This window comes from Rattus norvegicus, chromosome 20, assembly GCF_036323735.1.
Source record: "Rattus norvegicus strain BN/NHsdMcwi chromosome 20, GRCr8, whole genome shotgun sequence".
Classification (NCBI taxonomy): domain Eukaryota; kingdom Metazoa; phylum Chordata; class Mammalia; order Rodentia; family Muridae; genus Rattus; species Rattus norvegicus.
In genome coordinates this window covers 45,493,672-45,509,819 of record NC_086038.1, presented here as the reverse complement: position 1 = coordinate 45,509,819, position 16,148 = coordinate 45,493,672, and positions in this window count along the sequence as shown.

Genomic DNA, 16,148 nt, shown 5'->3' with positions numbered 1-16,148 from the left:
CTCAATTTCCTCTCCAGGGCCTGCCCTGTCTGCGGCCTGCTTCCCACCAAGATGATAGCCAAGGAAACCTGAAATCTAAGCCAGCTCCCAACGAAAGGTTTCCTCAGAGTTGCCTTGGTCATGGTGTCTCTTCACAGCAATAGAACAGGGCCAAGACACATACATACGTAAATATGTTTTTTCTAGGGCTTCTTGGTTGTATTTTTATTTTAATTATCATTGTTCTTCTGGTATTTATTGGAGTGAAAACAGGGGGCGTATATGCCCTAGCAGGGATCCTGCCCAAGGTGTGTGTCTCTTCCACTGATTCCAATGTGTATTAGATTTCCACTGCTTTAATTCTTGTGATGAGGATGGAATCCAGGGCTTTGCTCTTCCTAAATACAAACTCTACTGCTGATCTGCATTCTGGAGCTACTGTTTGTGAGCATGCATGTGTGCGTGTGTGTATGTGCCTGCGTGTGCATGTGTGCAAATTCACGTGTGCATATGAAAACCAGAAATCAACAATAAATATCTCCCTCTGTTCACATGAGTTTTATGTCCCCTTGACATGAGCTAACAGTCATTTTGGAAAAGGGAATCTCCCTCTTGGCCTTTGATGCATTTTCTTGATTGATGATGGATGTGGAAGGACCCAGCTGTGCCATCCCTGGACTAATAGCACCTGGTCCCGGGTGCTATTAGAGGGCAGGGCGAGCAAGCCAGTAAGCAGCATGCAACCACGGCCTCTGCACCAGCTCCTGCCTCCATGTGATTGTCTCAAGCTCTGCCCCTACTTTGCTGATGATGGCATGTGACATGGAGATGAGCTAACCCTTTCCTCTCAGGTTCCTTTCAGTCATGGCGGTTAGTCACAGCATCTTAGTTAGAGCTCCGTTGCTTGAACAGACACCATCACCAAGGCAACTTATAAAGGACAGCATTTAACTGGGGCTGACTTACAGTTTCAGAGGTTCAGTCCATTATCATCATGGCGGGAAGCATGGCAGCCTGCAGACACACATGGTGCTGGAGAAGGAGCTGAGAATTCTACGTCTTGATCCAAAGGCAGTCAGGTGAAATCTGGCAAAGCCCAGCCCCACAGTGACACAATGAATTCAGACCACTACACACAGCAATGGAAGCCTTAACTAGGATAGTTGTCCAGTGCACTCCAGCTTAGTTTTTGAGATGGGGCTCCTCATGAACCTGGAGCTTGAACCATTTTGGCCAGAATAACTGACCGACAAGTGCTTAGAATCCACTGGTCTCCATCAATCCCCGGTTGCTGGAGTTACCCATGGAGCTACACCCAGTTTTTACATGGGTGTTGGGGATCAGAACTCGGGTCCTCGTGCTTAAAGATCAAGTACCTTGCCACCACCACCACCCCAGCCCTCTAGCCCTACCATTTTAATTATTATTTTTATCAACTAATTAAAATCCTACATTACCAACTTAAAATTTTCCCGTTGGGTCTGTGCTGCTGGCTGATAAAACAGAATTGTGCAAGAGCGTAACTTTTATTTTAATAAAAAGTATCCCAAACAGTTGCAAAATGATCCACAGTGTCACCTCTTTTCTTTACAAAGATACAAAGTGAGGGAGATCTGGCTTTTTTTAGCCACATTATCAACTCTGAAAGATTGTGCTGGTTGCCAGTTCCTGTGCCTTCAGTCCTCTCTGCAAGAGCAACTATGTGTCACCAGAACTTCCTGTGTTCATATGGTCCTCTGCACAAAGCTGCCACAGGGTAATACCGATGTCCAGCCTTTCTACAGCCGCCTGGAAGCCCCCACCGGAAGTGGGCTCTGAACTCATGGAAACCACATCCGCAAGCCGAAGGGACTCAGAAAATGTTACTGGGGGTCAGAATCAAATCAACGTTGCTCGATTGCCCCTGCCACTCAAGAAGACAGGGAGGTCCCGTGTCCTGTGATTGCACTGCAGATGGCTTGTGTAGCCTGCAGAAGAATCTAGAGCTCAAATGTGCTAGGGGAAAGATGAGAGATAAAAGTTGCACCCTCTGTTCTAGGAGTGTTGCCGACCTTCCTCAAGCGTCGCTCTCTAAAGAGCAGCTGGAAAGTCTTGCTGAAATTCCCTAAAGGTATAACATTCAGGTTGTAATACGCAGCCAAACATTACACTGGGAGCTTTGAGTGCTGGATCAAGATATACGACTATCCAACACAAAGCCTTGTTTTTCGAGAGACCAAGCTGAAGATGGTAGGTGTGGGTGACCATGAACACAGCCCTCACTGAACACTAGCAGTCCAGTAGCTGGCCTCAGAACTTCCTGGGAAGGCTATGGCGGCGGGGAGAGGCACTGTTAACCACAAGGAGTGATGGCTCACCTCTCACCTGGTCTAAACAGGGACTTCCTGTGACCTCTCAGAGTGTCATGTGCATCCCTGGAAATTGTCAGGCCTGGGGACAGGTGACTCGGGACTGAGGAAGCTAAAGGTGGGGAGGTCACCGATGGCTTTCAGCTAGGGACAACGGGGCAAAAGAAAGTTGTTGCTCTGTGATAGGCCTGCGCTGAGAGTATCTCAGAATTCTGGGGATTGGACATAGTGATTCAGTGTTTCAAAAATGAGTGGAGGAGGAAGAGGAAGGAATCTTGCTTCCCACCCTCACGTTGTCTGTAAAGATTAACTAGAAAGCAACAAATGATTTAAATATGAGTCAATTTTATAAGTCTTTAACTTTTAAAATGTATAATTATCTGTGTGTGTGTGTGTGTGTGTGTGTGTGTGTGTGTGAGAGAGAGAGAGAGAGAGAGAGAGAGAGAGAGAGAGAGAGAGATAGGAGAGTGTACCCATGTCATGGCACCTATGTAGGGTCAAAGGACAACTGGGCAGAATCAGTCCCCTCCTTGCACCTCCACTTGTGTCCTGGGGATGGAACTCAAGTCCCCAGATTAATCTCCTTACCCAGTGAGCCATGAGTCCCAAATTTAAAAGTTTTAAAGATACTTGTTCTGCCAGTCAATTTCTGAGTAACGATGTTATAATTAGTGCCTTGTATTTTAATTAGTGCATTGTGCCTTGAAACAACTCACATTTACTATCTCCCAATTCCCACGGGCCGGGCTCCTCTGCTTGGAGTCTCAGTGTCTGACGTTAGGCTGTGCTCTCCTGCAAGACCCAACTGAGTACACGTATTGGAAAAATCAGTTTTTGCAGCTGTTGACCAGGGCGTCACTATGCGGCCCTCAGCTTCTAGATGCCACCCCAGCTCCTCGACATGGTCACTTGTTGCCTCAAAGCCACATTCTCCAGCTAGGTGGACCCTGCTTCTTATGTGACAGTCGTAATCACGTGACCGTGTGCACGCATGGGCTTTGGGGTATTCTGGCCTAGCAGCAAGCCACACACCTTGCCCACAGTCAAAGCCGCAAAGCAGTAACATAGTAACGAAGAAGGGCGCAGTTCCCTGCCCAGTCTGTGGATTCAGCCAATTGTAGAATGAAAACCTACGGAGGAGGAAACCCTGCATCTGACTGAACAGGGCTTCTTTCCCAGAGAGATTACCGTTACACTGTATCAGAATACGGACAACCTAGACAAACAAAAGTGCATCGAACACAAAGAACCTGAGGGTCTGTGAAGGCCCTGGAACCAGATTTCCGGGATCTCCAAGGAGGGCAGATAGGAAGCTTTTCCCAGTGGGAAGATGAATACAGGGTCCTGCAGACCATCTGTGTGCATAAAAACACCTCTCTGTGGATGCTCCTTGGGTTCCCTGTCTGCTAGATTCTTTCCTGTGCATGATTTCGGTTCCTGCTCTTGCCCTTGCTCCTGACAGAAGGGGAAAGGCACACACCGTGAGTCCCCACGGACCCAGCAGCAGCATCTCGCACATGGTCACTTCTCGAAGTTTGGGTACAGCCAGGCTGTGCAATGGAAAGCCCAGAGCTTGCTGGGACTGGAAGGTTCCGGTCAAATCCCAGCTCTCGTCTCAGAGTTAAGTGAGCAGCAGTTAATAGGAAACCTTTCCTCCTCTCACTCTCCTATAACCTCGTGGGCCCAGAAATTAAACAAGATAACATGAGGGAGGAAACGGCCAGGTTCACTAAATGATTAAAGATCGCTGTTGCTCGCAGGTGAGAGTAACTTGCAGTACTGTGCTGTAAGTGGGTACACTCAATATGAACCAGAAGGGAAGAGTACTCTACGACAGCTATTGCTTTGCCTGTACTGAAACATCAGGATGACACAGCCAGGCTTGCGCACTCTGACAGACACCTTCTTTAGGCTGTCTCTTCCTTGGATATGAGTTTTTCTTTAATTATTATTAATAATAAAAACTTCCATAGAAGAAAGAGAAACCTTGAGACTTTTTTCTATTCTGTTGGATTGTGTGGCTGCTCCTTCACACAGGGGGGAAACTACAACGAATATGATTTCTATCCTGAGTCTGATTATTATTAAATTAAAACATCAGTGTCCTTTGCATGTAGTAATACCTTCCTCCACAAGGGGGCAGAGTGAGGCTGCATATAGTGTCCTTTAAAAAGGGAAGAAGTTCATGTTTCATCTCAAGAGACGCAGCGTTCCAGTCATTGTTTAATTTTGATTTTTTATTTCCTACATGCATGAATTGATTGTACTCCTTAAGGCAAGGGAGACGGAAATAACAAATTCGTTTAGGAAAATGTTGTTCTTAGCCACCAGCTGGTTAAATCAGCAGCTTAATTCTCTGTTTAAAAAAAAATGCTACGATTGGCCAGCTTTTCCTGGTAGTCATTTTCTATAGATCCTAAAGAGGCCTTATGGCTCTAAATTGCTCTACATTCCTAATTATTGTTATGCTTCCTGCAGGCCATCAAGTTCATGGGTTTATTACAGCCTTGCAAATTAGTAGGAAAAAAATTTACTAGCCCATAAACATTTTCTCGGTTCCATCATACTCCCGAGGGCAGATTGGTAATGGGAGCTGAAGGCGTTATTATTCGTAGCTCACTCGGTTGTAAAACAGATAATTGTTATGCAACCGTTTTCTGGCTTACGTTCCTCTCCTCAGGACGAGGCTGTGTGGATACCAGAAGCGGGAATCCAGGTGTCCAAATGAACACCTCATGTAACCCTATAGCGGAAACAGTTATGCGCACAATCTAACTTTACCAACAAACGGCCATCACCCTGGACCGTGGACTGAACGTTCGTGTCTCTCAGATTTTACATAGTTGGGAAACTGAGATGTCTCAGCTGGTAAAGTGCTTGCCACCCAAGTAGGAGGCCCCAAGGTCAGTCCTCAGAACTCCGGTAAAAAATGCTGATCCCAGCAATGTGGAGGTCAAAACAGGCAGGTTCCTGGGGTTCACCGGCCGGCCTAACCTACTTCATAAGTTCCAAGCCAGTGAGAGAGAGATCTTGTCTCAAAAATTAGGTGGACCGCTCTGGTGGAGAGAGAGGACAGTGTCGGGGTAGTCAACGTCTCTGCTCATGTGGTCTGTTGGAATTCTGGACCTCCAGGAACTCCGTGTCTCTCAAAGACAACGTCATCTGCAGGGTTCATCCCTAAAGCCAAAATCAGCTAAGCATCCTGAGCAATCAGAATGACCCAAAACTGAGCACGGCGGCACACATCTGTGAGACTAAGGCAGGAGCATTGCCATGAGTTGCAGATCAGCTAGAGGGAGAACCTTAAAAAGGGGGGGGGGGAGGGGGGACCTTTATCTCCTCCTAGACACAGAGAGAAGTCACAGGCCAACCCTCGTGGCCACATGGACTAAGGACTTAAAAGGCCCAAGAAGAAAATACACCATTCTAAGTGGAGAAGAAAACAAATATTGTTTAGAAGTTAGATTAAAAAAAAAAATCCTACATAAACAATGGGCAGCTGTTTTCAGTCTTTGCTTTTAGAGCACAAACCACCAAATGGAAGTGTGGTGGGGGTGGGGTGCTCTTTCAAATGTGGTTTGTCTTCAGAGCCCAGACTTTCTTCCAACTAATTTCCAACCCTGGTTCAAAGTTTCATTTTGAAGATTATAGACAACAGCAGGCTTCCAACAACCCCGAACATCCAGACAGAGGCCACAGCCGGCAGCATCGCTGCACCAAGGGGAAGAAGAGGGGCCCATTCCAGCCTGTGTTAGGGACAGAAAGGTTCCCACATGGGCGAGCGTCGGGAAGACAGGACACTGGCCCGCCCGAGCGGGAGACAGACAGCTCTTCAAGATCACGCTTGATTTCAGTTCCTTAGCACTGTCCTTGGGAAAAGCTGTCCTGGCTTTAATGAACACTCCCCTCTGGTAAACAAGGAAATTATAGAGGTTTCCAAACAGGATATTCATATAAAACATTACTAGCTAAGTCTTATAATTATGAAGGCAGAGGGATAAACATGAGACGAGCCTCTTTCTGTAAACAGACCTGAGGATAAAGCCTTAGTTCTTCCTTGCTTTTCAGTTACTGCTCTTTTTTTTTTTTTCTTTCTTTCTTTTTTTCGGAGCTGGGGACCGAACCCAGGGCCTTGGGCTTGCTAGGCAAGCGCTCTACCACTGAGCTAAATCCCCAACCCCTCAGTTACTGCTCTTTATGCCCCCCCAGATACCTCCCTGCCCTTTGTAGAGGTCTTACACTGTGAGTAGTCGATCTTCCCCTGAATCTTTCTAAGTTACATGCATAAATGTTGTTACTGAGAGAGACCAAGAACAAGCTGAGCAGATGAACGGTTCTCATTTCCTGTATAACTGTTTTCTTCGCAAATATTTGATGCGAGGACCATGACGCTGGCTGATGTGTATCTTGCCACTATGCCTACATGGCCCGGGACATTCTGCATATACGGCCTCCACTCCCACGATTACGCCAGAGCCAAGTCCCTGAAGGATGTCCCACCACGATGCAAGATGCTCTGACACACAGTGTGGTTTTAGTGCACAGCTGCTCTCACAGAGAAGAGAAACGTTCCAAAGTCCAAGAAATGTGCAGTGAGAAAAAAATCGGGACAGAAGGAGGTGAGGTGGAAATCAGTCCCCACGGAGACCTGGGCCTCCTGAAAGGTGTGAGAGCTTACGTTTCGCAACCTCCGGTCTTCCATGTAAAAATCAGTTTAGAATCAAAGAACACTAAATAGCAGAGAGAGAGAGAGAGAGAGAGAGAGAGAGAGAGAGAGAGAGAGAGAGAGAGAGGAGAGAGAGAGAAAGACAGAGTTGAAAAGAAAGTCATTAGCTGTGTCTGAAAATCACCCACAATATGACACAGCGAGGCGAGAAGACAGAAAATGTGAAAGAAGGCTTAAGACCTGGAGCACAACGGGAGCTCTTCTTAATACATGCCCAACCTAGCATCCAGGAAAGAGGAGTGAGATCAGAGAAAAGGCGAGATTTGGACAAAGAAAAAAGATAAATGAGGGGGTTGGGGATTTAGCTCAGTGGTAGAGCGCTTGCCTAGCAAGTGCAAGGTCCTGGGTTCGGTCCCCAGCTCCGAAAAAAAAAAAAAAAAGATAAATGAGTTTCCAGAACTGATGTAGGCCACAGCTGCACGCACATCAGAAACTCCACTGACCGACATTGCCCCATGAACCTGTACGACGGACAGAGACGGTCATTTAAAACTGCAATGTCACCAAACTCAAAAGGAAGACGTTAAGGGAAATAAGAAAAGCAAGATCGATCTCCTGCAAAGAAAACAACTGGATTGTCAGCAGAACCCATTCAGATCCCAGAATCCTGTGTAAGGTGAGCTTCAATGTGAGAAGAGAGAGAGAGAAATGGGTGACACGCACCACGCCCAACCCCTTTTAAGAACGAGTAGAACACAATGAAATTTTTGAAGTAAACATTATGTACGGGCAAGAAAATGAGCGCTCCAAGGTAGTGCGAAGCTTAAGCTTCCTTTGGAACATACTCCAGGGATCTTTTTCTGAGAAAAACAGATTTAATAGGAGGTTAACATTCCCCGAGTTGACAGACAAAGACGGGCTTCTGCGCTCCCGACGCTGGGAACTCAGGAAGCAGCTGAGTGATTGGTGGTTTACAATGTCAGAGAGCAGTAATCACAATGAGCTCCCCACTCTCAATTACTTCCAGCATTGTCTGGCTGGGAGGCTATTCTTGAGAACTGAGATGTTTTTCTAAGCCATATTGTGTAGTTTCCACGTGCTCCGCCTGACTAATGCATTAGTCACAGGTTACAACATGAGAGACTCCATCCTTAACAACCCTGCTTCCCCAGTCCCACGGCCTCCATTCAATTCCCCCCAGCCTGTCTCCCAGACTACTTCTCCCCTTGGCAGAGCGTGAACTGCCTGCTTCTGGAAACCTTTAGCTCTGTCTTCTTTTTTTCCTCTCTCTCTCTCTTTTAATCTCCACATTCTGTCTTATGTAAACATTCACCATAGATCACCCATCCTTTGCTAGACTCCATTGTCTACGGTCAGATAGAGTGTGCCCCCAGCTGCCAAGAGAGCTGAGAGCAGGAGGCGCAAGAGGAAGCATGATGAGGATCTGAGGCAACGGGAGCAAAGAGATCGTAGGCTTTCTGTAGGGTGGGAGAGTGTGGACTAACCCAAGACATGTGGGAGAATGTGGGCTAACCCAAGACCCAAGAATCTGCATCAGCTTGGCAAACGAATGGAGCAGTGTGTGGCTGATGAGAACTGCAAAGGCTCAGGGGACAGTAGCTGCACTGTGGCATCCAGAGCCAGAGAATGTACACAAAGTCATGACAAGAGGTTAGCACGAAGGACAGACTGCACACAGGGCCCGACTGTGCCCAGGTCCCAAAGCAGCAGCATCAAGCCAATGACAGAACTAAAGGCAGAAGAGAAGGTAGACTCCTCCAGCTCACTGTACGCTGTATCTTCTGTCCTTTCTGCTGCTTCTGCGATTCTTGCGTATTTATTCACACAGAGGGGGCTATACTGAAAGCATGATAATCAGAATCAGAAGAACTGTGTACGACATTAACTTAACTTACAGACCACTGACCACGGAAAAGTTCCCTTTTTGACTCCTGACTATTTTATAGCTATAGGGGCTGGGAAAGGTCTTGAAAAGGAGTTTCAAGTTTAGACCACTGATGTCACAATTCTGTATAGTGACCACTGGGGCAAAGACAACATCAACAGGCTGTGCTATGCACAGTGCCCAAGTCCTAAGGCTTTGAGGACCCCAGCCACATTACATCTGATGTGGGAAAGGCACCTGACCCACATATTTACTTCTTTACTTATGTTGTGGTTTTACTGTGTCCCTCTATATGGCCTGGAACCCACTGTGTAGACCAGGCTGACCTTGAGCTTCCAGAGGTCTGCTTGTTTCCATCTCCTGAGTGCTGGGTTTAAAGGTATAGCCCAATACACCTGGCTTATCTTGTATTGGTTTGTCTTGAGACAGGGTCTTCCTGTATTGTTGAGGCTCAAATATCTGGGTTTCTGATTCAGTCCCCAAGTAGCTGGGACAGCAGCATGTGTCACGGTTTCCAGCTCACATTTAAATAGGTTTTAGATATCTTTTTTATTCTTGCAACCGTGTTCTCTGTCAGACTTTCTGCTGTACACAAAGACATGGTGAAATTATATGTAACTATTATATTCGAGTTATTATATATAATTACTAAACTATATATATATATATATATATATATATATATATATATATATCCATATCCAATGAAGAGGCAAAAACCTCAGTAATTTCTACAAGTAAACTCTAAAGAGTGATTTTCAGGAGACTGACATTAGCAGGAATAGGTCAGTGAGACCTAAGGTGGCATTAAGGAATATCAGAAGAGCAGAGAAAGAGACAGCAGCTAGCATCCTCAGCCCCTACTCCCAGGTAGAGCATTCAAGATGGAGGCCATCTTGTCCCAGACCTCATGGGTGGAAAAGGTCGTGAGGGTTGACCTTTCCAGAAACCCGCTCTCTGGAGTGCTAAAGAAGCCAACTGCTGAAAAGCTGTGCAAGGGGTGGTGAGGGAAGCTGGCCAAGGGGAGGCACCCACTCAGCTACTGCAGAGCCTGGAGCATTCCAGCAGAAGTCATTTGCTGGAAGGTGCTGGGGAGGCTGCCTCGGGAAGGCACAGTGCACTGCTGACATTGTGAAAACCTTCAACTTAGCCCCTAGACTAGAGAGGAGTTCTCCCCCACCGTCTGTTCACTCTAAGAAAGCTCCACCCATTCTAGTTAGCAAAGCAGAGCTCCTTAAACAGTCCCAACCTCTGGCACCAAACTCATGACTGTCCCGATGGGTAGCTTAGAATATTGTAAGATGTTTATTGAACAGAGGAAACTGCAAGGTAAGGGGACGTTAGAGCCCCTACAGGAAGCAGTTGAGTTTGTCAGGCTGAGGAGGGAGGAAGTTGGGCACCATCAAGATTTCCTGAACACTCACCACTGGTGTGCCTGAGGCTTTGAAGCTCCCGAGACTGAAGCATGAGCCCCTGCTGCCCCACTTCTTTCCTGGGACCTCAGTTTCCCTGGGTAGATCCATGCCTTCTTTGTGGTCATAGCAACATACCAGCATCTGAAGTGCTTTGACAGAGGGTGGACTCGAGGCCCAAACGTTTCCCCTTGAGATCTGTGCTTGATTTGTTTTCAGAGAACAGCGTCTTTACACCAATGGCCTGGGAACGGAGAACCGGGGCTGGGGATGTAGCTTAGTGATAGAGGAAGAGAGTGTGTGAGAGCAGTATGAGGTCCTGGATCCAAAGTCCAACAAAAAGAGAGAGGGGGAAGGAAGGGAGGGAGGGGAAGCAGGGTGGGGAAGGAGGGAGGAGAGGGAGGGAGGAAAAGTAGGGAGGAGGAGGGAGGGAGGAGAGGGAGGGAGAGGAGGGAAGAAGGAAGGACAATAGAAAGAGGAAAGGAAAAAGAGTTCTGCTGCAATGTTTAGCAGCTAAATAACACCTGTGTCTTCGTTTAGACTTTTCGTTACCTACTCTTCAACAGTCAGTACCAGACAATTCAAAGCCCAGGCTTTGAACTACCTGCTGATTACATAACCTTGGGCAAATAAATTGTCTCTGTGTGCCTCAGTTTTCCAATCTGTAAAGTGGGAGAGACAAAACACCTGCTTCACAAGATTGAGAGGATTACGTGAGTTAAACTATAGAATATTATTCAGAACAGCGCCTAGTACACAGTAAAAACACTCTGTGTGTCAAGTATTACTAATACTTGAAAACAATAATACCCAGCTACTGCTAGGGGTGGTGATGCACATCTGTACTTTCAGCACTAGAGAGGCTGAAGCAGGAAGACCAGGGGTTTAAGGGCAGCCAACATGAGCTGCATGAGTCTCAACACAAAATCAGTAGAGAAAGGTGAACAGTCACCAAGCTACAAACCCTCGGATCTACGATGGTGACCAGCCTGCAAGATATGTTGGTGCAACAGTGGCAGAGCACACGAGGGGGTAACCAACCAACATCTGATTGATTTAAGGCCCACACTGTGAGACGGAATCCTTGCCTTGGGTTGTCACGAACCTGAGACGAGGTAGACCATAGACTTAGGGCGAGATCAAATACTACAGTTCTGCTAAAGGGACATAGCAATAACATGACTCCTAATGGCATCCTGCTGTACTCAGACCAGCGTCTTCTCGCATGGCCATTGTCAGAGCAGCTCCTTCCTGCAGAAGATGGAAACAGAGATATAAACAGCTGGACCGTGTGCAGAGAGTGAGAGGACCTCAGAACACACATGTGTGTGCACACATACACATACACACAAGCACACACACATACATACATGTGCAGACACATACATACACAAAAACACATATACATACAAGCACACACATGTGCACACACATAAACACACACATATACACAAACACACACATACACACAAACACACACATACACACAAACACGCACATGCACACATGTGCACATGTACACACATACACACAAACACACATACACGCAAGCACACACATGTGCACACACATAAACACATACACACAAACACATACACACATGTGCACACAAACACACACATACACACATGTGCACATGTACACACACAAACACAAATATACACACATATACATACATAAGCACACATACACACATACACACACATACATGCACATATACACACATACAAACACACTAATGCACACACATACACATATATACACACATTAAAAACACACACATACAAGCACACACACACACACACAGAGGAATCCTATTAAAACCCAAAACTGGGGAGATGTCTCCATCAGACCCCTCCCCTCAGGGATCAGGGAACCCCAAGGAAGAGGAGGCAGAGAATGTAAGAACCAGAGGGGACAGAGGACACAAGGAAACAGGGCCTTCTACACAGCACATTGACTCGCAGAGGCTATGGCAGCATTCGCGGGGCCTGCATGGCTCTGCACCTGATGGGGGCCGAGGACTGAGAGGAAAAGTGGGCACAAGTTCCACCCCTAGCCCAGAAGCTATCTCCAGTTGATAACCACTCTCTGGGGAATCAAACCACTCTTAAAGCCAGGCCCCAGAGCCTATGCCCAGCAGTAATGACCAACACAAGATGAATACAGTGGCACCTTGAGACAGACTTTGTCCCATAATGTCATGCCAGTCCCCTCTTTTTTTCTTTTCTTTTTTTTTCAGAGCTGGGGACCGAACCCAGGGCCTTGTGCTTGCTAGGCAAACGCTCTACCACTGAGCTAAATCCCCAACCCCGCCAGTCCCCTCTTTTAACCTTACATGTTCCTTGCATATACATTGTGGCTTCTGGTTTTGTGTTTTTAATGGGATTCCTGTGTGCGTGCATGTGTGTGTGTGTGTGTGTGTGTGTGTGTGTGTGTGTGTGTGTGCGTGCACTCACACATCACATCTACATGTGTTCCTCATGTTATTTCTTTGGTTCTTTTTCTTCTCTTTGTTTTGTCCTATTCCAATTTGTTTTTTTTTTTTTTACCTTATTTTATTTTATTACCATCCCTTGGAAGCCTGAAAGGGTGTGGATCCAAATGGAGAGGAGAAGGAGGACTTGGAGGATGGGAAACTAGAATCAGAATAGATTGAAAGAAAAAAATCTATTTTCAATAAAAGGGAAAAAGGAAGAAAATAAGGGAGAAAAATTAATATATAATATGGAGACCCACTAGGACCCCCCCCCCCCAGGCTCTTCCCAGGATGTCAATCTTTCCCACAGCCACTCCTAAGGGACACCCCAGCACAGACTCTTTCTGTGTGGTCCATCAGTGCCACCAGTCACACAAGTCACCCGGCTCCCTCCTCCCTCTATCCTCAACTCTGGAGAAAAAACAGCTGAAAACCAAACAAGAACTTGTCCCCGAGGAACTGATCCAAAGGGCTCAAGGCCTGGCAGTGCCAGGGAAAGGACAAAGAACACACAGGCTTGTCTTTGTCATGACTGACCCCTGCTCACAGCCAGCTCTATGAGAAAACGCCTTTCTTTCCCCGAGGTAACTGAATCCAGTTGTGGATTGAGGTTATGTTAATGAGGTTTAAGAAAGCTGTGTGTCTTAGATTTGTGTGTTCCAGATGAGCTTGCCTTCTTTCCTTCTTTCTTTCTTTCTTTCTTTCTTTCTTTCTTTCTTTCTTTCTTTCTTTCTTTCTTTCTTTCTTTTGGTTAACTCCTGCTAGGCAGGATCCCTGGGCATCCCTGGACAGTATAATCCTGGTGTGCACTCACCCGAGATCTATGTTGGGAGTCCTTTAGACTGAGAACTGGTCCAAGACAAGCCCTCTGAACACTGAGTTCTGCTCTTTAATAAATAGCCTTGAGGTAATTGTTCAAACAACTCAATTTCCAGAAAGACTTTAGATTGGCTTTATTGTGATTCCTTCCCGATGGAGCTTCTTTCTCTGATTAACTGCTTTTTCTGGGGACCCCCCCAGGAGACTTGGGGGTGTCTGGAATTGCTGGCCATGTCAGATTTTGTTTTATCTTGTCTCGGGGCTATTACTGCTTGCTAACTGTGAAGAAGGGAATGCAGTAGATCCTGTTCTAGTCTCCGCCACCCACCCACAACAGGACTGCAGGTCTTGCGCCACCCAACTGCCGGCCTGCCCCGGGGCCGTCATTCATCCATTCTTTGCCAGAAGCTCTTCAGAAGCGCAGACTCTACTGTTTTCAACATGACTTTGGTGGTCTTTTTTTTTTTTTTAGGTTTATTTATTTGTTATATATAAGTACACTGTGGCTGTCTTCAGACACACCAGAAGAGGGCGTCAGATCTCATTAAAGATGGTTGTGAGCCACCATGTGGTTGCTGGGATTTGAACTCAGGACCTCTGGTAGAGCAGTCAGAGCTCTTAACCGGTGAGCCATCTCTCCAGCCCGACTTTAGTGGTCTTACATTGGCAAAACACTCCTCATGGGAAACACCAAAAGCTGTGAATTCAATTAAAAGTAGAGAGGTTTCTTCCCTAGACAGAAAAACAAACGATTCTTGGTAGCCATACTGGTTGCAGGATTCTGTGTGTGGACACTATGGTGTGTGGCAGTCCCTCCTGCCCTCAAGCCCCATGTGCTCAGTCCTCCGGTTTCTGCTCTGATGACTGCTTGATTACCCGTGTCACTCGGGGTGTTTGACACACGTAAACATGTCACAGTTTAGTAACTATTTGTAGCGGTGTGGCAGAGTACAAGGGGAAGCCATAGGGCAGGTGGACAGGCACCAGTGACAATGGGGCACAGTGGCTTCCTCGGCCTGATGGTGACAGGAAGACAAACAGCCATGTTGAAAGGACCTCCTAAAGAGACCTGTGACACCATTGTCAAAGGGAACCCCATAGCAGAGAGCAGGGGAACTCCCACCTGAAGCCTCCAACTTCTGCTTTTCTATCCCATTCCTTGCTGAGAGACCACACAGAAGCCAGAGAGTAAGGGGACCTGCGGATGGCACTGTAAGTCAGCCTCCTGAGGGATGAGCTGTGCAGAGGACAGACTGGAAGGGCCAGTAGGAACAAGCCAGCCTGTATACTGTACCTAAAGCTTCGAGTCCAGTGCCAAGCACGTAATATATGCTATCCCCACCCTCCGCCTCCCAAAGCAAACATAAGGAAGGGAGATAAGCAAGTGTGTTAACACATAGAAGAAAGTTTACCCACAGCAGAAGATAGTGAGGTGTTAATATGCAGAGATTTTCAGAGGAGAGAGGGCTCTGCAGCCTGGACTATGCAGAAGGGGTACTATATGGTGAGCATAGAAAACTGGGCCTCAGTGGGGTACAGAGTACGGTCAGCAGAGGAGAATGAGATGGAGGAAGCAGGGGCAAGAACCTACGTGAAGATGTGGCGATCCAGAGTGTCACCACTGGGTGTGCAGTTTGAGCAAAGATGACAAGATGTCAGGGGGCCAGGCTACAAAGGGTGATGAGTGATGGCCACAGTACAGGAAGTCCCTCCCTGAAGCAGGTGGCATTGATAACCTAGTCTAAAGAACAGTAGGGACAGTCTGGAAGGACAATGTCCAGGGGTCCCAGACAAGAATGAATGGACTAGTGGGTACAAAAAGAAGGACAGAGGCATCAGAACCGAGAAAGAACCAAAAAGCTTGGTCCCTTGTGGTCGGGGAAGCAAACGAGAAAGGAGCCACTATCCTTGTCAGGAACTGAATTTGAAGCTGGAAAATTACAGCGCTCATAGCACGGAACCCTCCTGAGGTAGCCCGTGTTCTCTCCAGGGACAAATCTGCTACTAGACTCCAGTGCCACAGGAGGGCCAAGCTGTTCTTGGAGATCCTCCAATTTGAAATCGACGGTGAAAACCGGCCCCGGGACACATGGGAGGACAGTCACATCAGCCTTTCCCAGACTGATTCTCTATCTCCTTCATCCTCAAAGGGTCCACACAAGAGTCTATTAAAGATGAAAATGTCTAGTGGCCAAGGGGCCATACACTGAGGCTCCTGGTCAGCCTGGTCTGCACGATGGCTGGCTTGACACCCATGGCCCCAGAAAGAGAGCAGTCGCTGTGTCACTGCTATATTCAGCAGCAGATGGGACAGGAATATCAGCTTGACCCTCCCTAAAGTGGCCTAGCATTGTCACAGACCCCATTGTCACCTGTGGGCCACACAGCAGGAAGTGGGGCCGCTCAGGAAGAATGCCTCCAGGTCACCTTGGGGACCAACCTGGCTCAGCTCTCAGAACTTGGAGATCTCCTAGAATCAGGTGCAAACCAAAAGGAAGACACATTTCCTTCTTCTGCCAGTCAGGAATGTTAGCATTCA